General features: G+C 43.5%; 1 long non-coding RNA gene across 1 annotated transcript; it reads right to left on the reverse strand.

The window, feature by feature from the left end:
- Positions 1 to 6,277: 6,277 nt before the first annotated feature.
- Positions 6,278 to 8,247, reverse strand: LOC133656859 (uncharacterized). Its single transcript, XR_009827177.1, has 3 exons — positions 8,153 to 8,247; positions 7,986 to 8,055; positions 6,278 to 7,369 (listed from the first exon to the last, which is right to left on the reverse strand). It is a non-coding gene; the product is annotated as an uncharacterized LOC133656859 (long non-coding RNA).
- Between the last annotated feature and the right edge of the window lie 14,290 nt (positions 8,248 to 22,537).

The following is a 22,537-nucleotide window of genomic DNA, read 5'->3' on the forward strand; positions in this document are numbered from 1 at the left end:
CATACACATATATATACATACATACATACACACACACACATACACATTCATATACACAGTTTGTCAGCCCCGACAACCACCACGCACGCGCGCTGCCACCAGTCACAACATCAGCCACCCCCCTGCACCAGACCCAGCAGCCACGGGCGCCCACACCACAAACAAACGGCAGCAGAAACAGCAGCCACAACAACCCCAGACAGCCAGCACCACCCAATCAAATCAAAGCGATCAAAAAAAAACCGCGACCGGCAACCACACGCCAACAGGATCACAGAGACCAGCCAGCGCCAGCCCGCCTGCAAGCCCAAACGCCAACACGCAAACAAGAGACACCAACACCCCCCCCACCAAAAGACCCCACCACCCCAACCCAAACCCGCACAAACACACCACCGCCCAAACAACCGAGACACAGTATCCAGACCAGACACGGGCGCCGCGCCGCCACCACATCAAGTCGCTAACAGAGACCCCACAGCGCAAGGTCGGGCCACACGGGCACGGACCCCACCCAACAGGAAGCGAGACTCGCGCGACGCCACACACAAATAAATAATAGGATTAAACAAAAATAATAATAATTTTAAAAAAAATAATAAAATGAAATACAAATTAAATTAAATTAAAAATAACAAATACAAATAATTAAATAAAATAAAGTAAGTAAATAATAAAAATTATTTAAAAAAAATAAAATAAAAAAATAAAAAATAAAAATAAATAAATAAATAAAATTTAAAAAAAAAAAATATATATATATATATACATATATATATCAAAAATAATAATAATAATAATAAATTAATAAAAGCCTGGCAGGCCACCAGAACGCAGTCCCCGGAATCCGCGCCGGCCGACGAGGCAATGAGGGGTGCGCCGAACCCCAACCCCCCCCCCACATGCATGTGTACAAGGCCCCCAGAGTGTCTACTGTGTAGTTAAAATTAGGAGGTCAGCCATTACAGCCGACCTCCAGTCCCTATTGATGCGTGTACTGTAGCGTGAGTGAGATATGTATGCTTGTGGGAACTAATAATGCGATTAAAATTGGGGGACATCAAGGTCTTGGTGGGTCCCAACCAAGCCGAGCCCTCCAAATCCTAAGTGTCTAATATGCAGCTAAGATTGAGGGATGGACGAGCAGGGGACAAGACAGGAGGACTGGAGCCCCATAGGAGGCATCCTCAACCCCCCGCCATGCCTCCCCGCAGGACAATCCCCCAAAGTCCTATATTTGTGTGACTGTTTGTGCTATAAGTAGGAGGAGTAGAGGGCCCGGACATCCCCCCCAGTCCATGCGGCCGACAACCAGGAACTACGGCCAGGAAGCCGCCCCCCCCCCAACCCACCTACCCCAACTCATCCACATACAGGCCAATCGATCCACCGGACATCCACACCCATACACACACCTACACATACATACACACATACATACACACATACACATATACATACATATATGTATATACACATACATACACATACACACATGCATGCATATACATATACACATACACACACACACACACACACACACACACACACACACACACACACACACACACACATATATACACCTACATACATATACATATGCACACATATACACCCACATACATATACCAAAACAAAACAAAAACAAAAAAAATTAAAAAAAAATAATAATAATAATAATAATAATAATAAATCAAATAAAATAAACCCTTTAAATAAAATAAAATAAAAATAAAACATGAGGCCTGGCTGCCAACAGTGTCCAGCGCCACCAAACCCCGCAGCCTTTCCCGCACGTCCAGACCCCCCCGCCCACCACCCACCAGGCACCCCATCCTGCAAAAAGCCATAAGGGCCCAGCCCCGCGCCCACAGCCGGCATGCCATGGCATCTCTGCAGGCCTGGTGCCGCGATCAGCAATGCACACCGGGGCAGCGACACACACACATGTACCTACATACATACACACAGATTCCACCATACATACATACAAACGTACACACACACACACACACACACACGCACCTATATATACACATATATAATTTAACAGAATAAATAAAATGTATTAAATAGATAATTTAAAAAAATATATAAGTATATATATAAATAAAATTAATAAATAAATAAGGGCGGAGTAGAACACAGGAGGGAAACCCCCGCAGGGCAGTCGGGCAGCACCGCCGGGGCCCCAACAAGGGAGGCAAGCAGCCCCCCCAACCCGGCACCAGGCGGGCCCGCACAGCCGCAGCGTAGGGTGACCCCGGGCAGACCCCGCCCAGCGCCCCAGGGGAAGGAGGAAACCCACGGACACCCGAAGCCAGAGGGGCACGAACCGACCCCCGCCCGACAGCGGCAAGGCCCCGGCCCCACGGGCGCAACCCCCGCCCAACCACCCACGAGAGGGGCAGACTCCCACCCAACCCAAGGCGGCCGCCCCCAACAGCTCCACCCGCACCCCAACCCCCGCCCAACCACCCACGAGAGGGGCAGACTCCCACCCAACCCAAGGCGGCCGCCCCCAACAGCTCCACCCGCACCCCAACCCCCGCCCAGGCACCCCCATCCACCCCCAGCCCCCAGACCACTCACGGATCGGCCCGCCAGGCCGGCACCAGGGAACACACATCAGGCCCACCCGACCCCGTGGCACACGGCCCCCCCGGCACCCACGACCCCCCACCCATGGAGCAAGACCCCCGGGACAGAGCCCCAGCCCCGGCCCCCATGGGAATCAGGTCAGGAAATCAATTAGCGGTGCCCAAAGAGATCTGAATTCTGTCAGTTGTTGTCTTGATTCAGCAGACATTCTTTCCGTAACTACATAATCGAATAAAATGTTTTTGTAAAGGTTTATACATAAATTATTTTTTGATTTCCAATTCATGAGAATAGTTTTCTTGGCGATGCCTATTGCATTTATAAGGAGGTATGTTTTGTTTATATCAAAGTCAGTTGCGGAGAGATCACCCAACAGGCAGAGTGCGGGGAAGATGGGAATAGGAATCTCTAACGCTAATGATAGGTTCTCGCACACTCCAAGCCAAAAGTTACTCACGGGAGCACAGGACCACATTGAGTGTAAGTAGTTATCTACCTTATTATCTGAGCAGTGTACACAAATGTTAGAGTCAGCTAAACCCATTTTATACATTCTTAGACCGGTGTAATGTATTCTGTAAAGTATTTTGAGCTGAATCAGTCGTAAATTCGGATTCTTAATCAAACGAGAAGTATTGAGGCATATTTGTTTCCAGAATTCTGGGTCAAGGCTTGTGGATACGTCTGAGTGCCATTTGGAAGTTGGGATACTTATTGTGTTATCTATTTTTGATAAGAGAGCATATAATTTGGATAAAGCTTTGGGGGCAGATGTTTTGAAGAATTTAACGGTCGTAGGATTACTTTCCCATGTTGTTTTGTTGAATCTTGCGCTAATTACAGATTTGATTTGTATATATTCTAGGAATTTATTAGGATTGATTGCATATTGTATTATTAAACTTTTAAAAGAGATAAAACTGTTTGCATTGATGATATCCCCAAGACATCTGACTCCTTTATCATACCATGTTGGAAAGTTCAATGGCTTCTTGTTTAAAAGAAAATCAAGATTATTCCAAATAGGCGTAAATTGACAGGGAGTGATTACAACATTTTTAACGCACAGTGACTTTGGATAAGTCATTTTAAGCTCATGACTGGTTTGGATTTAGTAACGTGTTAGATTACTGGTTACTGAAAAACGTGGTAATTTTAGGGTTGCATTGTACTGGCATCACTGCTCTGACCTAATAATGTATTATTTTCTGGACAAATGGACACGGAAAGTCTTTCAAGACAGGTGGAAATTGCAAAAGCGAGAGCACCTTAATTTTTTTTTTTTACATTTTATTTATAGTTTGTGCATGGTGAACTTGAAACATGATACCACCATGATAAACAAGGGTGACTTTTAGTGATGGGTCAACAGATGATATTACCTCCTCAGTGGCCTAGTGGTTAGACTGTTCGCCCTGAGATCGGTAGGTTGTGAGTTCAAACCCCGGCCGAGTCATACCAAAGACTATAAAAATGGGACCCATTACCTCCCTGCTTGGCACTCAGCATCAAGGGTTGGAATTGGGGGTTAAATCACCAAAAATGATTCCCGGGCGCGGCACCGCTGCTGCCCACTGCTCCCCTTATTCCCAGGGGGTGAACAAGGGGATGGGTCAAATACAGAGGAGAAATTTCACCACACCTAGTGTGTGTGTGACAATCATTGGTACTTTAACTTTAACTTATGTCTCTCCATGGCTCAATGTATGTGTCGCTTTAGGAAATAAACATATGACCGATACAGGTGCTGTGTTATTTGACTGTTAAGCGCCAAACTGTGTTTATCAGGAAGCATTTCCTTTGGCTCACAAGTCACAGCTCATCTTGGCTCACAAGTCAGTTTTCGCTGCCATCATCAAGGGAAGTGAAAAAGAAGGAAGCTCTCCAAAAGTGTGGAATCATTTTGATCATTTCCTTTTTACTATTTGGCTCATTGACCAGAGTTGTAAGTTTCATATTCTTTCCAGAACAGCTATATATATATATATATATATATATGTAGTGACTTTTTTAATCCAAACACAGACACAGTATCAGTGCAGTGTCAATACAAGTAGTGAGTGTGCTACACACTTGCTAAGGTGTGTCATCACTAGACTGACTTCATATGTGCTGTCTATTTGATGCATCCACCATGTTCATCCAACATCCAAATGATTATCTGGGTATAAAACGGTACAGATGAGTCGATTACCTACCCACGAGACATAAATAATTTCTGCACGACAGAAGTGTCTTCTTGAGTGTACGGTTGCCACAAAGAGGTCACAGTAATTCATTCCTTGTGACACTACAATCAAGAAGATCAATAGTCCCCAGTAACTGCCTTACCTCAACCAAATGACCTCTGACATTTTGGTGGCTTTAAGCTTTTCCAAAAATGCAGCTCTAACACGACTTTGAGTGAAGACTTAGTGAAAGCTGTTGTCTTGATTACTCTGGAGGCTCTGCTGGATGGTTCACTCTGTAATCGCTGGGAAATTGCATTACCCAGACACTGATTGTACACAAATCCTTGAGGCCAGGGTTACCTGTGTTCTTTGGGATCATTTAGTGCTTTAACCCTTGTGTGGTGTTCGGGTCTGTGGGACCCGTTTTCGATTTTTATAAAAAGAAAAATTATACAATTAATTAATTTTTCAAACTGAGACTCACTGGCTTTGGCTAATTTTCTGTGAAGAACATATATCAGAATACATATTTAAGGAACACACACCATACACCCCCCCCCCCCCCCCTACACATTTCTATTACATATAAGATGTTCTCCACAATAGGTGTGGAAATTGATGTGCTGTGTACCACACGCATGCACCCACACAAACACACACACACACACAGCAGGCCTAGACAGGAGGAGGACAGGGTGTAGGTACACAGAACATTAGAGGGTCAAATGTGCGAGAAAATGAGAGCAGACAGTGTTGACAAACGATGTTGCAACCTTGTGTGGGAACCGCAGGTGCAGAAACACAAAAGAAGAATCCCTGTGGGATGCAGAAACTGGCAGAGAAATTTCCATGCAACGTTCATATTGTTGTTACTCAGCCAGTGTTTGTGGGTCTTAGACTTAGATTTACTTTTTATTGTCATTCAAGTTTGAACTTTGCAGTACAGATAAGAACGAAATTGTGTTGCATTAGCTCATAGTAGTGCAGGATAAAAGAGCAATAAGGTGCAGATATAAATAGATTCATGTACAGATAAATATATTGCACTTTTGCATATGCATTCAGGTTTTGTCATGACGTGGACTATGGCGACGCAAATTGCTGCGTGGATTGCTTTCCCGGAATGCAAAACGACTTGACTGGACACGGCGTGAAGGTAAAGACATGTTTAATTACTCTATCAAAAAGTGTAAACAAAAGGCGTGCACAAGGCAGAGATACAAACTTGGCTATGAAAACAAAGAACTAACACAAAGGCAAAACAATTGACATGAAACAAATAAACACTTACTGTGACAAGAACTATGGCATGGACTATGATATCAAGGGTATTATCAGGTTACAAGGGTAGCATGGGTATCAGAGGTAACATGGGTAGCTTGGGTAGTAGAGGTAATATCGCCAGCCCGACCAACAAAAAATGACAGGCTTAAAGGCCTACTGAAACCCACTACTACCGACCACGCAGTCTGATAGTTTATATATCAATGATGGAATCTTAACATTGCAGCACATGCCAATACGGCCGGGTTAGATTACTAAAGTGCAATTTTAAATTTCCCGCAAAATATCCTGCTGAAAACATCTCGGTATGATGACGCCTGCGCGGGACGTCACGAATTGTAGAGGACATTTTGGGACAGCATTGTGGCCAGCTATTAAGTCGTCTGTTTTCATCGAAAAATTCCACAGTATTCTGGACATCTGTGTTGGTGAATCTTTTACAATTTGTTCAATGAACAACGGAGACAGCAAAGAAGAAAGCTGTAGGTGGGAAGCGGTGTATTTCGGCCGGCTGCAGCAACACAAACACTTAGCCACGGTGTTTCATTGTTTACATTCCCGAAAGATGACAGTCAAGCTTTACCATTGGCCTGTGGAGAACTGGGACAACAGAGACTCTTACCAGGAGGACTTTGAGTTGGATACGCAGACGCGGTACTGTGAGTACGCAGCTGCGGCTTCCAAACATTTGATCGCTTGCCCGTACGTGCGTGCCGCTATGTGCATGTGTAACCCTAGTTACGAACTAGTAATAGAGGAAACAGGTGAGTAGTAGTCAATGGTGTAAATATCGAACTGGACTAGTATCAGAAGAATCCTAGTGTTTTTAAGAGCCAGTGTTGCATATCAATAATGACACAGACAACGATGAACTTGAATGTTGAATGGCCATACATATATTGAAAAGTGCACATAGAAATTTACAACAACTGCAGTATATGAAAAACAATGAACAAGAATAAGAAAAGCCGGCAGAATAGAAACCCTTTTTTCAAAGTTCCCAAAGTTTGTTTAATTAGTTCGTTGGGGCCCGTTTCTCTGTAGCTAACAGTGCACTGTATAAGTATTGTCCTACCGCACAGACCGTGGGGGAGGGGACGTCAACACTGCACCACAGTGTCCAGATTCTAAGGTAGCTCGCCACCCAGTATGCACTGGGAATTGGATCGATGGATCTCGGGAATGGGTGTTGGAGTTGGAGAGACTGCGGAGCCTCTCATCCACCTGGGCTGGAAGGGCGATGTCGTCCTCTCCACACAAGGTGCTCCAGGGAATTAAGATGGTATTTGAATCACCCAATCAAAAAACCTGACCTAACAATAGATCAGACAAGACCCAATAGCTTGTATTATTCACACACACTGGTTTCAACTGTGTTCTTAAATAACCATGAATTAGCTTAAATACTTTTAACTAGCATTAATTAGCTCAATCATGTCATTAATCACCAATCATGTATCTCAAATGCTTTGGTTTACAATGTATTTGTTTTCAAAATATGAAATATCAAAATAAAAGTTAAGCGCTTATTATAGTTCTTTTTTCCAATTGTTCAAATATTAAAAAATATATGAAATATTTCTTCAAATACAAAAATACAAATACTATTTCAATGCACCCTTAAGTTCACAATTAAACGAGGTAGGTTAATTGCACAAAGTTCACATTAATGCTCAAAATGGACTTTTGTGTAGCAACTTGGAGGTATATAAGGTTACAACGTGCTAAATCTCTCCCTTGCTAGCACAGGTGAGAGATGCACTAAAAATTACCCCTTCAATCACTAAATCAAAGGTACTCAGTAATCTATTACTTCAGTAAAACAAAAATAATCACAGTGTTCCTAGCATGTGCTGTAAAAATGAACAAAATAAATATCACCAACACTTATGGCTCAAATAAAACATCACATCATTGTTATTCACTCACCACTGATCAAGTGAAATGACTGCACACAGGATATCAGTCAGTGAATATTACACTCGGATGTCACACTGCTCTACAAGGTTCAAACAACACAATATACGGATCAAAAGTTGTATAACAACATTAGAAATGTGGATGGATCGAATTGCAAGCTTATTTTCAAGCCTTACCGAGTGGATGGCCAAGGATTGATCGACAGGTTCTCCGCGTGTGTTTGCATTGTCACGCATGGACCGACAAAACCGGAAGGGGAGTTTCTCTTCTTCCACACTACAGGAAGTTGCGTCATAAAACGAGTGACACGGAAGGGCTCACAGGCTCACTGATTGCCCTCTAGAGGTGACAATGATGGAGACAGGTAATTTTTACCTCTGCAATTTCTGTTAAGACACCATGTTTGTGTCAACATTTTTATGTATATTGTGTGTTTACTATTTTAACAACTTGTAGAGCAGGTTAAAAATATAAATGAATAACGTAAAGTGCAGATTAGTTTGTACCTGTTTTAACACTTAGTTATTTAACTGAAATGAATGTATCGTTACTAAATGAATTATTTTAACTCAAATGAATTATTTCAACTCCAGGCATATGGTGTTTTCAAGCCTGGGTTACACATGTCACGTACGTAACTTTGGGGACTTTGGGGAAATATATGTGCTGTATGAACTTTGGGGAGGTGAACGGTACTTTGGGCTGTGGGATTGAGTGTGTTGTGCAGGTGTTTGAGTTGTATTGGTGGGTTATATGGACGGGATGGGGGAGGTGTTTGTTATGCGGGATTAATGTGTGGCATATTAAATATAAGCCTGGTTGTGTTGTGGCTAATAGAGTATATATATGTCTTGTGTTTATTTACAGTTTTAGTAATTCCCAGCTGAATATCAGGTCCCACCCGCCTCTCACAGCATCTTCCCTATATGAATCACTTCCACTGCCCTCTAGCCCTTCACTCTCACTTTCCTCATCCACAAATCTTTCATCCTCGCTCAAATTAATGGGGAAATCGTCGCTTTCTCGGTCCGAATCGCTCTCGCTGCTGGTGGCCATGATTGTAAACAATGTGCAGATGTGAGGAGCTCCACAACCGGTGACGTCACGCGCATATCGTCTGCTACTTCCGGTACAGGCAAGGCTTTTTTATCAGCGACCAAAAGTTGCGGACTTTATCGTCGATGTTCTCTACTAAATCCTTTCAGCAAAAATATGGCAGTATCGCGAAATGATCAAATATGACACATAGAATGGTCCTGCTATCCCCGTTTAAATAAGAAAATCGCATTTCAGTAGGCCTTTAAGTAATAGTGACATGATTGGCAACAGGTGCGTGAGTCCACATGAATCAGGTGAAAACTAATGGGTTGCTATGGTGACAAAACAAACAAGAGTGCACAAACAGGAACTAAAAAGAGTCGAAAAACCAAACAGAACATAGCCAAAAAAACCATGATCAAAAGACATGACAGAGTCCCCCCTTAAGGACAGATACCAGATGTCCAAAAAAAAACAATGATCAAGAGTCATGGGAGGGTGGGATGGGGACTTGGCGGTGGGTCGCCAGACCAAGTGTAGCCGCTGCACCTGACGAGGTGGGCGACCCGGGAAGTGGATGCACTTAGCGTGGCGGACGCCCAGGGAGAGGTGGGCGCGTCGTCGTCGTGGGAGGCGTGGAGGCAGACGACGAGTCCGGCGTGGGTGCGGCAGCCGGCGAAGCTTGGCGTGGGTCTTGGCGGCCTGGGTCTTGGCGGCTTGGGTCTTGGCTTGGGTCTTGGCTGCTTGGGTCTTGGCGTCGTGGAGCTGCGAATGGCGGCACTTGGCGTCTTGAAGCTGCGACTGGCGGAACTTGGCGTGGTGGAACCTGGCATGGTGGAGCTTTGCATGGTGGAGGTACTGGAGCTTGGCGTTGTGCAGGTACTGAAGCTTGGCGTGGTGCAGGTACAGGAACTTGCCACGATGCAGGTACAGGAACATTCTGCGGTGCAGGTACTGAAGCTTGGTGTGGTGCAGGTACTGAAGCTTGGCGTGGTGCAGATACTGAAGCTTGGCGTGGTGCAGGTACAGGAACTTTCCGCGGTGCAGGTACAGGAACTTGCCGCGGTGCATGTACTGAAGCTTGGCGTGGTGCAGGTACTGGAACCCGCCGTGGTGCAGGTACTGAAGCCCGTCGTGGTGCAGGTACTGGGACCTGCCGTGGTGCAGGAACTGGAACCCGCCGTGGTGCAGGTACTGGAACCCGCCTTGGTGCAGGAACTGGAACCCGCCGTAGTGCAGGTACTGGAACCTGCCGTGGTGCAGGTACTGGAACCTGCCATGGTGCAGGTACTGGAACCTGCCGTGGTGCAGGTACTGGAACCTGCCGTGGAACTTGGCGTGGTGGAGCTTGGCGTGGTGCTAGCCTTGGCTTTGGTGCTAGCCTTGGCTTTGGTGCTAGCTTTGGCGCAGGTGCTAGCCTTGGAGCTTGGCGTGGAGCTAGTCGTGGAGCTGCGACAGGAGCTAGCCGTGGTGCAGGTGCTAGCCTTGGAGCAGATGCTAGCCTTGGCTTTGGTGCTAGCCTTGGCTTTGGTGCTAGCCTTGGAGCAGGTGCTAGCCTTGGCGCAGGTGCTAGCCTTGGAGCAGGTGCTAGCCTTGGTTTTGGCGGAGGTGGCCTAGCTGGGGGTTGCAGCTTAGCATGAAGAAAGACTGGTGGTGGTGGCCGGGCTGGAGGCTACGGCTTGGCATGACGAAGAACGGGTGGTGGTGGCCGGGCTGGAGGTTGCTGCCTGGCTGGGCGCAGCTGAGCCACCCCACCAGCACAGCTCCTGGCCCTAGCCCCCCCCTCAAGGAGCGGATACCAGACACGCTCCCTGTGGTCTGGAATCGTCTTTAGGGGTGGGTGGAGGGAGGTCAGGAGGGGGGCAGCATCCTCCCCTCTAAATTGTCCAAAATATCTTTCTTTTTCCCCACCTGGGGTTGAGTGGGCAGAAAAAAATAAAAATCTTGTGACGTGGGCGGGGCTTGAGTCCTGGGGGGCTGAACATGAAATTTGGATGAATGTGACTGATTTGCTCTAATGTCCAAAAACATGTTTTGATAATGTTCAATCATGGACATGGAGTCTTTTGTTTGAGGCGGGTGATCAAAAGAAAAAGAATTTAGAAAAAAAAAATCCAGGTCTGTGACATCATCCGCTGGCTGCCGGGCTGACTGCCGGGCTGACTGCCGGGCTGACTGCAGTCTATTTCCGCTCGGAGGGGGAGGAGCCTGCGGGAGCCTGCGGGAGCCTGCGGGAGCGACGCGTCCTGTCCGCTCGCGGAAGCCTTCCCTGGCGATCTTCGTCCTTGGCGGCGCTTCCGGCCCAGCTTCCGCGCGGCAACCTCTCTGGGCCACACGGAGCTGATCGGCACTAGCTTGCCGCCAGGACTCCAAATTAGATTCCGACACTCCCCGGGGGAATGGCGAAGCGTTTCGGCCTCCATGGCGGGCAGAACCTCCCACGTATACTCGTCCATCTTCTCCAAGTCGCTTGCGGGAAAACTTTTTACAGCTGGCGACATTCTGTCATGACGTGGACTCTGGCGACGCAAATTACTGCATGGATTGCTTTCCCGGAATGCAAAACGACTTGACTGGACACGGTGTGAAGGTAAAGACATGTTTAATTACTCTATCAAAAAGTGTAAACAAAAGGCGCGCACAAGGCGGAGATACAAACTTGGCTATGAAAACAAAAAACTAGCACAAAGGCAAAACTATGGACATGAAACAAAGAAACACTTACTATGACAAGAACTATGGCATGGACTATGATATCAAGGGTATCATCAGGTAACAAGGGTAGCATGGGTATCTGAGGTAACATGGGTAGCATGGGTAGTAGAGGTAATGTCGCCAGCCCGACCAACAAAAAATGACAGGCTTAAGTAATAGTGACATGATTGGCAACAGGTGTGTGAGTCCACATGAATCAGGTGAAAACTAATGGGTTGCTATGGTGACAAAACAAACAAGAGGGCACAAACAGGAAATAGTCCAAAAACCAAACAGAACATAGCCAAACAAAACATGATCAAAAGACATGACAGGTTTATGGATGTATGTTATATTGTCTTTATATTCCAGTGAGTTAATCCATTTTTGGGGGAATTGAGGGGATTATTATGATGCATTCAAGAGTCTTACGGCCTGAGGGAAGAAGCTGTTACAGAACTTGGAGGTTCTGCTACGGAGGCTGCGGAACCTCTTTCTAGAGTCCAGCAGTGAAAACAGTCCTTGGTGGGGGTGGGAGGAGTCTCTGCAGATTTTCTGAGCCCTGGTCAGGCAGCGGCTTTTTGCGATCTCCTGGATAGGAGGAAGAGGAGTGCTGGTGATCTTTTCCACCATCCTCACCACTCTCTGCAGAGACTTTCAGTCTGAGGCACTGCAGGCTCCAGTCCAGACAGAGATGCATTTGGTCAGTAGGCTCTCTATAGTGCCTCTGTAGAATGTGGTGAGAATGGGGGGAGGGAGCTGTGCTCTTTTCATCCGACGCAAAAAGTGTATGCGCTGCTGAGCTCTTTTTACAAGAGCTACGGTGTGTAGGGACCAGGTCATATTGTCAGTTATCTGCACCCCCAGGAACTTGGTGCTGCTTACCATCTAAACCGCTGTGCCGTTGATGAAGAGTGGAGCGTGGCTGGACTGGTGCTTCCTGAAGTCGACGATGATCTCCTTGGTCTTGTCGACGTTCAGGACCAGGTTGTTGGTTCTGCACCAGTCAACCAGATGTTTCACCTCCTCCCTGTAGTCCATGTCGTCGTTGTCACGGATGAGGCCCACTACTGTTGTGTTAACATACTTCACAATGTGATTTGTAGTGGACCTGGGGCAGCAGTCATGGGTCATCAACGTGAACAGCAGCGGACTCAGGATGCAGCCCTGGGGGGAGCCGGTGCTCAGGGAGATGGCACTGGAGGTGTTGTCGCCCACTCTCACAGACTGGGGTCTGTCTGTGAGGAAGTCAAGCAGCCAGTTGCATAGGGGGTATTGAAGTGCTGGGGGATGATGGTGTTGAATGCCGAGCTGAAGTCCAGAAACCACATCCGCACGTGTGTGTCCTTTCCTTCCAGATGTTCTAAGCTCAGGTGGAGTGCAGAGAAGATGGCGTCCTCTGTGGAGCGGTTAGGGCGATAAGCAAACTAGTATGGGTCGAATGTGGGGGGGAAGTCTGGAGACAATGTATTCCTTTACCAGCCTCTCGAAGCACTTCATTACAGATGTTTTTTGGGACAAGGTAAACATCTGTTCAGTATTTTAACATAAAAGTGTTTGATTGTGATTGATTAAAAGCCACAAAATGCAACTGGTCCATCAGACCCGCAAACACTGGCTGAGTAACAACAATATGAACACCACACAAGGGTTAAGTGGCACAGGACGCGCACCGTCAACACTATACCATCATGTTTGAAAGAGAGCATTCATGTTTACCCAGCAAAGTAACGCCACAATGAAACTCCAGGGTGAAAGGCAGTTTCAGAATAAAAGATCACTATAATGCATTGCAGGTCACCTACAGCTATTGATTCCCAGATTAGCTCTTACTGACTTAAATGAAATAATCAAATTAGCAGCAGTAATGTATCATGTGTGTCATGCCATGGGCCACTGTTGTATTACTAACACCAGGTTCTTGTGCATTGTCCTAATATGACAAAAACGTTGCTGTGTTCAGCATTGTTGGAAGGGAAAGTGGAATTTGGAAAAGCAGTTAGAAAATATAAATTCTCTGTGGAAGTGTCACACATAAGTGGCCATTTTCTATTGCTAGAATACACTGGTACAGAAGTTTTTGTTCCGAGACAATCAGAATTGTTCGAAAAATGACGTTTTGCTCGAAAAATGACATTTAGCTCGAAAAATGACGTTTTGCTTGAAAAATGATGTTTCGCTCGAAAAATGCTCAATGCTCCCCTCACCTCACAGGGGGTGAACAAGGGGATGGGTCAAATTTAGAGGACACATTTCACCACACCTAGTGTGTGTGTGACAATCATTGGTACTTTAACTTGAACTTTAAATTAAATACATAAAAATGTTTTAGCACAATAGGTCTCTTTTAAAACAGTCAGTAATAAGACAACGTCATGAAAGTTTTTTCTGTCAAAGTTCAATAATAAGGTTGTTTGAATCTAATTTGGAATGTCTAAGACTACCAACACCTGGGGCCCCCTTAATACACAGGCTTACCTGGGCTAAAGCCCGGGAACCCTCACTCAATGAGGGGATACCCATTTTGACAACGGAATGCAATGATTGGTCTTCATGGCTGTGAATCACAGACATCTCTGCTTCGTGTAGCTATTGTGTACTCTCTCTTTCGGCTGCATTGTTTTTTCCTAGTGCTCGTAGCGGGGCGTGAACCCGGTGTGAGAAGCAAGCGTGTTGACTACTGAGCTAAAAACACAGGAAATCTTTCAGACCGCCAGCATTGTTCCTGAAGTTGACTGGCTTCTGTTACACTAGCACAGATGTCCATGTGCCCGTCGCAAAGGAGATGTATTCATGAACAAAATTATTTTTAAAATGGGTGATATTTTTGCATTATTACTGTTCTGTCGATTAAAATCATGATTCATTTTTTCAAACTGTGTTTTCGTGGCGAGGGTGGGGGTGTTGAGGCTTGAAGGGTGCAGGGGGGTTTGGCCCACTTAGGTTAAGGCTTGCAAAAATGTAAAAGGCTCATTCTTTCTGCGAGCAGCAAACCCATCATGAAACATATTACTGTTCGCTCAACGCAGACGTCATTATGTCATCAAAGCTAAAATGTATGCATTCACGCACAGTGCCAACACTAATGAGTTGAAAAAAGATTGGTAAAAATATGCTAAATCTATTTGTGGCGGCATCGGGCAAAATTATGTTAAGGTTTCACTTCTACATATAATAAATCATCATTCTCCTTCTCCTCCTTTGGCAGATTGCACATCAACATGTGTTACCTCTCTCCATAAGTGTTCAGTGTCCAGTCCAATAGCGGTTGTCTCGCCAGCTTTTTGGTTGATTTCCTCTGCTTCTTCTTCCTTCTACCATTTCTTCTAAGCAGATTTTGCTTATACCTTGAGTAGAGCGTTTGGTGTGACCGTAGAATTTCAAGACTTTGGATTTGATTGTGGATGTGGTGGGCATGAGCTTTGTTGTACAAAGAAATTCTTCAATTTGCGTATGATCAGACAGTCTTTCGTTTGTCATAAATGTCATCATATGACTTTTTGCAAGGATTTCAAGTATATCAAAGTATAGTTATCACATACCAATCCATAGAGTACAACAGATATCACGTAGGTGTTCAAAGATATGATACCCTTTTTGATGATAGTGCTGCTTTATTCTTATTATTTATTCTATTTACATACATATGTAGCACATAACTGGTGCATTCAAGGACCTTTGTTATAGGTCAAAACAGAAGTGTCACTAGTTTGTATAGACAACCTATAGTAGACGTACTAATAATAATAATAACCATAATAGTTATTATTAGTTATATTTATAATCCACTAATGATAATCCTACATGAACCAGCTGATTGCTACTTTACACTATCAAGTAAAGGTTATATTTAAGTGAAAAAAAACCTCACATTCTGGCTACCGTACTTTAAAATAAATGAACAACAACAAATAATTTAGGGGGTTTATGCATATTTTACGGAGCCTTTAGCCGCCCCTAAAAAGGTCTAATGATGCCACTGCTCCGGACGCTTGATAAAAAAAACCTTATTGATAAAACAAATACATAAACATGAAAATATCGTGGACTTTCCCGTTATGGAGTGCGGCATCTACTGTGCTTCTGTGTTATTACATTGGGAAGACTGGCATGTGCCTAGAATGCCAGATACAATGATGGCTGGATGAGAGCGTATGCATGCAAGAAGGAACTGGTTTTCAATCACATCCTCTAGATATATTCATCCCATCTTTAAAAAGTACAATACAAAATCTTAGAGACATTACAAGCTGCATGATGCGTGTAAAAAATCTTATTGAGCGTGTTTCAACCAAATTAAATCAATAATTCATTTTTTAGTGATTGTAAACATACTGAGCGTGTGTAAGTGGGGCTCTTGTAAAGTGAGGCCCTTCAGGAGTGTAATAATAATAATAATAATAATAATAATGATAAATATTAATGAAGACCAAAATGTAGCCACAAACAAAATTGTGTTAAGGGCTACACAAATCCCAGGGCTGACCCTGCATGCAAGTACACAAGTCTGGTCATTCTAACATAATGACTGTGTGTGTGTGTGATGAGAATTATTTATCCATCTTTGCCCTTTTGTTTTAAACATTACCCCAAAAGAAGTGTATCTGACAGTCTGACGCAATACATACAAACAGTTACAATATGATTAATGGTGTGCATTTCAAAGGCACAAAAGGTGGAAAAACTGCTCAAAGAAGCAATACTGACATGAGTAATTGGTTGGTTTGTCGTGACCTCATCGATCACACAAGCAGTAAGACTCAGCAAAAAGGTATACCTGCATTTATCCTCACTGTCATCAGTAAAGAATGTTCGAATGGATTTATTTTGAGTTCTGCCTTATCATCTGGGCTATTGAAAACAATGAGGGCTGTGCCTGATCAAAGGCACTTTGTACATTTAACTTTTGCGGTAGCTACTGTGGATCAAATAAGGGGGAAAATAGCCATACATATTAAATAAAGGGGAACTGCACTTATTTGAAATGTAGCCCATCATCAGCAATCCTTAAAGGCCTACTGAAACCCACTACTACCGACCACGCAGTCTGATAGTTTATATATCAATGATGAAATCATAACATTGCAACACATGCCAATACAGCCGGGTTAACTTATAAAGTGCAATTTTAAATTTCCCGCGAAACTTCCGGTTGAAAACGTCTATGTATGATGACGTATGCACGTGACGTCAATGGTTGGAACGGAAGTATTCGGACACCATTGTATCCAATACAAAAATCTCAGTTTTCCTCGCAAAATTCCACAGTATTCTGGACATCTGTGTTGGTGAATTTTTTGCAATTTGTTTAATGAACAATGAAGACTGCAAAGAAGAAAGTTGTAGGTGGGATCGGTGTATTAGCGGCTGGCTGCAGCAACACAACCTGGAGGACTTTGACTTGGATAGCAGACGCGCTATCCGACGCTAGCCGCCGACCGCATCGATGATCGGGTGAAGTCCTTTGTCGCTCTGTCGATCGCTGGAACGCAGGTGAGCACGGGTGGTGATGAGCAGATGAGGGCTGGCTGGCGTAGGTGGATAGCTAATGTTTTTAGCATAGCTCTGTGAGGTCCCGTAGCTAAGTTAGCTTCAATGGTGTCGTTAGCAACAGCATTGTTAAGCTTTGCCAGGCTGGAATGCATTAACCGTGTAGTTACAGGTCCATGATTTGATAGTATGGTTGATTTTCTGTCTATCCTTCTAGTCAGGGGTTTATTTCTTTTGTTTCTATCTGCAGTTAAGCCCGATTGATTGATTGATTGAGACTTTTATTAGTAGGTTGCACAGTGAAGTACATATTCCGTACAATTGACCACTAAATGGTAACACCCGAATAAATTTTTCAACTTGTTTAAGTTGGGGTCCACTTAAATTGATTCATGATACAGATATATACTATCATATATACTATGCTATCACGTTAGCTCCGTAGCTAAAGTGCTTCGCCGACGTATTGTTGTGGAGATACAAGTCACTGTGAATGTCCATTTCGCGTTCTCGACTCTCATTTTCAAGAGGATATAGTATCCGAGGTGGTTTAAAATACAAATCCGGGATCCACAATAGAAAAAGGAGAAAGTGTGGAATCCAATGAGCCCTTGTACCTAAGTTACGGTCAGAGCAACAACAAAAAAACGTCCTACACTGCACTCTAGTCCTTCACTCTGACGTTCCTCATCCACGAATCTTTCATCCTCGCTCAAATTAATGGGGTAATCGTCGCTTTCTCGGTCCGAATCGCTCTCGCTGCTGGTGTAAACAATGGGGAAATATGAGGAGCCTTTCAACCTGCGACGTCACGCTACTTCCGGTACAGGCAAGGCTTTTTTTATCAGCGACCAAAAGTCGCAAACTTTATCGTCGATGTTCTGTACTAAATCCTTTCAGCAAAAATATGGCAATATCGCGAAATGATCAAGTATGACACATAGAATGGATCTGCTATCCCTGTTTAAATAAAAACATTTCATTTCGGTAGGCCTTTAAGTTAAACAATAACACACATGTATTTAACTTTTATGTGTATTGGTGAAAAACTTCTAGTACAAGGCTGCCAACATATCAGGTAATGAGATTAATCTACCCCGCCTATAAATCCCTTTAAAAAAACATCCAAAAACTGCATCAACGCTCCATTTTCATGCAGAGACCTGCATATTAACCAAGCTATAGCAACATTGTTATTGTACTGCAAGAGCTAACACAGAGGAACTACTTTTCTGGTGGCATGACGCATCGCCTTGCTCACACTGCTCCTCCGACCACTCATGAATCAGAATCAGAAATACTTTAATAATCCCAGAGGGGAAATTAACATAGCCAAGTACTAGCTATTAGAGAGCTTGATCTGCTAATAATGTTGGCTGCGACCCGCCATAAAATAAAGAAGAAGAAGGATCTTAAGTTACTGCTGGATTGCCTTTAAATTAATACAAATTAATGCTAGATTATAAATCACAACTCTCACTTGTATAGTACAAATTTGTGGCACCAAGCCGAGAAGTTGGTCAATTTTGAAAATCCACACGCTACCAATAATAGTGAGATGTAAAATAGTATCAATAAGTTCTAAATGTATAATAACTCAACCATCTTGAATAATTTCTACCTCAGTTTGTATGGTTTGTTGAGTAATATGTGTAAATGACAAATAAGGTATTTGATGCATAGAAGAGTTTTTTATTCATGCTTTATTTAGTTTTTTGTTCAATCTTAGATGGGCTGTGACTCAAAGTTTAATCATGGCTTTGTAGATACACTGAGATAACGTCTAAATTCACAGTGTTCTTCTTGGTGTTTTTGAAACTATTTTTTTCCTCAGAATTTTAAACTAACTTAAAAGTGTTTTGTCAAGAGGATTATTTGTGATATGTTTGTTTTATTTTGGGCCGAAGTAAATCTAACAGAACAATCTGAAGTTGTCATAGTTGTATTTATAAGTTCTTATGCCATGATTTTACCCGTCCGGCCCATGTGGGAAAATATTTTCCTTCCTGAGCTAAAATGATTTTGACATCTTTGACATACATAATTTTCAGCACTAATTATCCCAATTTTGCTTTTCTTGCTCATTTTTAAAAGCAATCATACTCTACTCTGTACAAAGCCTTCTTAATGTCTTTTTGTCATCCATGTTCCTGTTCTTGAAGTTTCCATCATACAGTATACTGTGAAAACTGGTTGATCGTCACTGATGTCGGTTATAAGCGAACCACTTGTATTTTTATCAAAATCATTGGTAAAAATATTATCAATAAGCGTGTCACAGTGTTCTGTGATTCTGCTTGATATTGTGATTTTAGGATATAAACTGATGCTGTATTACTCACTGTGTTTCCATGCACTAAAATAGTCTGATTTCTCTTGAGGCTCTTCCAATTCGCCTTGTTTCAGCAAATCTGTGCCTCTCTCAAAAGCAGTTCGAAGATGCCAGCTAACTCTCCTGTGGCTCTGATCACATTCAGTGGTCAAAAAATCTTCGAAATGATCAAAAACCCCGGTATCAAAAGCGTAGCCTTTTTTATGTGTGTTCTCTCCCGTTGACAGGAAGTGACGAGTATTGTAAAGGAAGGAAGTATTGTCAGTATTAAATATTATCATCAATGTGCCTATTACTACATTACACACATACTTATGGCATGTATATAAAATATGTTGGAGGTTTTCAGAGTTCTTTATAGCACAATAAGTTATTATTGTTAAGCGCCTCTTACTAGCAGTTTTGCACTATTTAGAATGCAGAGTTCTCTATATGCAGTTACTGCCTCGCAAGGGGGGAAGAAAAGTGCAGTTCCCCTTTAATGTTGTGTGATGTTTGCAATATTTGTCTTGACAGTATCAGGATAGGAAACTTCAGCATGAGTCAGCGAGTCATCCAAATCAAACTCGGTCAGATACGGCCTTTGAACCAACACCGACAGAACTGTTGGGATGCGAGGATGACCTATGAGAAAGTGTCAGTATCATTGCTATACCTCCAACCTATGCTGATTTGTTTCTACTCGGGTCTTTGAGGGATCAAAGAGTTCAAAAACTGACGGTGTGTCTGGCCGAGGTAATTTATGCCGTGGTTTGTTCAGATGATATACTCATTGTAGGACCTTTCTTCATATGCCAGTCGTCCCAGTGGCATTACACGTTGCTCTCTGCCAGTTCATTTGCCTCTCTTATCTGTCACATGAGAGGACCAGACAACCCCCTCCCATCAGGAGACAAATGAAAAGTGTCAACGCTTTTCTTTTTTTCCCCAGGAAGACGCAAACACGGGAAATGGACTGGCATTTATCCCCCATCATTTTATTGGTCAAGCTAGAAGGCTGCAAGCTAGGTTTTGGGTAGCTGAAAACAATCTGATTGTGCCACTCGCACGAGCAACGGCTCTGAATAAGACAACCTTAACCTCCACATTTCTTTCATGAATAGATGAAAAAAAGTATTTTCTTGAACTCATTTTCATTCCAATCTAATGTCAGATTAATAAACTGTTTAACGGTGTAATGGATTGTGGGGAGTGGGGGTTAGCACATGTAGTTATCTTAATAATGTTCCTTGGAACCTATATAAATGCTAATTAAGCTTTTGTAATTGTCCACGATGGACACAATGTTGTTCAATAAACAAATAAAAAGGTACGTCAATTAGTATACATTGATGACTATACAGTGTTAAATGTGTCACCTTGTACACCTGCTGTTGGTCGTGTGATGCTGGCCATCTGATATTCTGACACACGTGTCAGTGAGCCTTCACTGCATTGACATGTAGTGAGGTTCAAGCCAGGTAAATCACGGATGCCTTCTTATCTTGTATTTTTTACAGTGTAGTAAGTCTTGGTGTACAAATGTTTCTGCAAACATTATTTTTAGCGACACGCTGACAAACAGAAAAGCCACACCCTCAGCCAGCGGTGTGCTTCCCCGTATCAGGTTATTGCTCTGTGGGTAGGGTTGTACGGTATACTGTATTAGAATAGTACTGCGATACTAATGAATCATTAGTATCATACCGTTTCTGAAACGTACCGGTCTCGCACCCCCCCACGCCCGTGTCGAAGTCACATCATGACATTGCTGGCTTACGAGCAGACGAGCATGTTCAGCGGCACATAATCACGGAGTACTTACAAGCAGCCACAGTGTGTAGACAGAAAAGGGAGAATGGACGCATTGTGGCTTAAAAACTAACGATAAAGGTGAAGTTTTAACCCTTAAACGCCCTCAGGAAGAGATGCTTTAAGACATGGCTAGCTAGCAAGCGGCTGACGTCCATCCGCCGTCGGCAGTGTTTTAGCTACTTCTAAATCACTAATCCTCGCCTCCATGGCGACAAATAAAGTAAGTTTCTTACAAGGATCATCCCTGCAGGACGAGGAATAACTAAACATGCTTCACTACACACCGTAGCTCACCAGCATCAAAATGTAAACAAACGCCATTGGTGGATTGAAAACCTAACATCCACTGTAATGATATCAAGTACAAGCACGTATCGAGTTGATACTACTATGATTACGTCAATATTTTTTGGCATCACAACTAGGGTTGCAAAATTCCGGGAATATTCAAAGTTGGAAACTTTCCATGGGAATTAACGGGAATATATGGGAATTAACGGGAATTAATGGGAATAAACATTGAATGCAACATGCTAGATCTTGCAGCATGATTATTAGCTAAAACAACCTGATTTAATGCAAATTCTGTCATGTCTGTGTTGATCTTGTTTTTGTTTTGCTTGGTTTTTGGACACTTTTTAGTTCCTGGTTTCACTTCCTGGTTTTGTTTTGTTTCCATGGTTACTCATTAGTTTCACCTGTTCCACGTTTGGACTCACACACACCTGTCTCACGTTTTCACATTGTCATGTCACGCACCTGTTCACAGTTAGTCACGCACCTGTTTTCACTTATCATGTCACTATATAGGCTTTTCTGTTTCTGTTGTTCGTCCTGGCGACATCACATTCATGCCATGTTCACAGTTCCTTGTCACGTTAGTTCTTGTTTCATCTCATGCCAAGTAAGTTTTGTTTATTGTTCATAGTTTTGTGCCCACGTGCATGTCTTTTGTTTCATAGTCTAGTTTTCTACTTCCGCCTTTGTGCGCGCCTTTTGTTTTGTCATAGCCAAGTTTGTTACCTCCTCTGTGAGCGCCTTTTGTTTGTACCTTTTGTTTGAGTTAAAAGATTAAACATGTCCTCACCTGCACGCCACGTATGGTCCAATTCGTTTGCACCACGGGAGAGTAAACCACGTCAAGGACCAAGTCGTGACAGATGTCGCCAGCATAAGAGCTCTCCCGCAAGATTGGACAAAGGAACGTGGGAGG

This window comes from Entelurus aequoreus, linkage group LG09 (assembly GCF_033978785.1).
Source record: "Entelurus aequoreus isolate RoL-2023_Sb linkage group LG09, RoL_Eaeq_v1.1, whole genome shotgun sequence".
NCBI classification, from domain to species: domain Eukaryota; kingdom Metazoa; phylum Chordata; class Actinopteri; order Syngnathiformes; family Syngnathidae; genus Entelurus; species Entelurus aequoreus.